Below are 2429 nucleotides of genomic sequence, written 5' to 3' on the forward strand. Positions count from 1 at the left end.
GATGATGATGATGATGATGATGATGATGATTCAAAACAGGATTTCAAGAATTTATAAAGATCTTAGCAGATCCTCCATTACTTTTTAGCTATTCTTTCCCATTGTCCAATGTTGAAATTGCATCCTAGATTCACAGAATTTGAAAGTTCCCTGATGACCATCAAGTTTAGCCTCCTGCCAATGCAAGAATTCACTGTTAATTGTATAATTGTGTTTTAATTTTTGTATCTTGTGGATATTTTTACATTTTTAAAAAATCATTATAAGCCAGTATCCAAGAGCTCAACCTATTTGGGAAGTAGGACCCAAAAGTAGCTCCTTTAAAGTGTCAGTTGAAACATTGAGGATTCTGTAGGATGGAGCCATGACAATTAAAACAGAGTCTAAGTGCATTGATTCTCTAGTGTGGCAGCAGCCCAAGCTAAACATATCCTGCTCCTTAGGTCATTCTCCATAGGGCTTGGTTTCCAGATCTTTGATCATTTTGGATCAAAATCTCTGTAAACGAACATGAAAATGGAGAGGCATAGGGAAGAAGATCCCTTCTTGTCGTTTCCTTCTCGCATGTCTTGGGACAGCCCTGGGCTCAAACTGCCTAAAATAGAGGAAACTAGACCTCCTGTTGCAAGTTGAGCTCATTCAAAGCATGACAGATTTTGAAACATTTGGGCTCGACTGGGTCCCATCTGTCTGTTTTGGGTTTCTCTCCCCCAATTTCTCTAGCTGAGCCTCTGTTCATCAGTAAGCAAATAACTCTATGTGCATGTGGGTGGCTGTGTTTGTACATCTTTTTTTTTTAAAGCAGTCATTGGGCAAAGTAACAAGTGCTGAAATTGCCAAGCTGTTACCACACAACACACTTGGTGGTAGCTCTGAGCCTGACAGTTTGGCCACAAGACAAACACCTTCTACTCAGATAACCACACATTACACCATTGACCATATCAAAGAAGAGAGATTTAACAGAGTGAAGGACCGCATTTATTGGGACCATTAATCCCATTAATCCCATTAAACAGGATTGGAGTGAAATAACCCAGAGTTGGAAATATTAAATTTAGAAGTAATTTGTTCCTTTAAAAAACCTAGGCCATTAGTTTTATTTGTTATTAGTGAGTTAGCTTTATGTTATTTATTTTTAAAAATCCAGTTTAGAAAACACAAAATGCTGTAATGGTGGTGGTGGTGGTATCTGCTGGTACATTTTTAAAAAAAAGACTAATGATACTGCTAACCTTGTTACCCAAAACTTAATGTGCTACAGAGTCAAGCTTAATTGTACACTTGTGTTTGCGCAGAAGTGCTCCCCCAAGTGGTGAAAGAGGTCTGTTTGTCATAGGATGTGATTTCCCTCACTAACATGTCTTGCATTTAAAGATATGGCCATGTTAATCTGGAATATCAGTACGCAGAGGGATCTTGTAGCACCTTTGAGACTAACTGTGTGAAAGAAGTTGTAGCGTAAGCCATCGTAGACTTGGTCTACTTCCTCTGATGCATGGAGTGAACTGGTTAGAGATGTAAAATTTCCGGAAACTTTGAAGCCATGGCCCCAAAAAAACCTGTTTTGTTTTTCTGGGGTTTTTTTCCAGGGGGGAGATGGAAATTTTCAGAAAAAAAATTAAAAATGTAACATCAGCATTTTTTTCACACATTAAAAATTACTCTATTACTTTAGGAACATAAAATGCGACTATGTACAATTTGATTTGGCATAAAACTATCACAATTGGTCTATTAAAATACAGTGTGTTCAAGCAGTTATTACAAATGGAATTTACTTTTATTTATTTTTTAAAAAAATTATTTCTAAAAAATGGAGTAATAGTAACATGAATCTTGGTTTTGCTAGTTTATGTGGTTCTGGATCCCCTCGTGGATACCAAAATCCACAGTTGCTCAAATGCCACAGATGTTTGAGGACAATGGGACTTTGCCGCCCTGCCCTCCCCCCTGAAGCCCAACTTGCCACGGCAGGTGGCTGCCTCCCTTCCTCCTCCTCTCGGTCTTCCTCTCTCCTCCTCTTCCTTGCTCCTCCTCTTCCACTCCCATTGCCACCACTCTTCCTCCTCTTCTTCCTCCTGCTTCCTTTTCCTTCCTCCTCTGCTTCCTCCTTCTTCTCTTTCTCACCCACTGTCCCCTCTTCTGCCTCTTCCTCTACTTCTTCCTTTCTTCTGCTCTTCCTTCCTCTTCCCGTTGCCACTACCACCTTCTCTTCCTTCCTCCTCCTGCTCCTCTGCCACCACACTCAGCAGAGGATGGCAAGTCCGCAGATATGGAGGGCAGACTGTACCAAGTGTAGTGTGCCAACAAGATACATTAAAATTTACCAAAAAATACAAGAAAGATAATAGAAACAAAAACAAGGAACTTTATCACACAGTCCCTGGAATGGGCCTGTCGCATTCTAAAAGGGAACGTGATGGGGA

At 40.1% G+C, this 2429-nt stretch overlaps 1 protein-coding gene across 3 annotated transcripts in view; it reads left to right on the top strand.

The window, feature by feature from the left end:
- The window catches only part of LOC121925291 (disks large homolog 2), a 167914-nt gene that overhangs the window by 96507 nt on the left and 68978 nt on the right, over positions 1-2429 (top strand). The gene's annotated exons all lie outside the window — the stretch shown is intronic.

This window comes from Sceloporus undulatus, chromosome 3, assembly GCF_019175285.1.
Source record: "Sceloporus undulatus isolate JIND9_A2432 ecotype Alabama chromosome 3, SceUnd_v1.1, whole genome shotgun sequence".
Lineage (NCBI taxonomy): Eukaryota > Metazoa > Chordata > Lepidosauria > Squamata > Phrynosomatidae > Sceloporus > Sceloporus undulatus.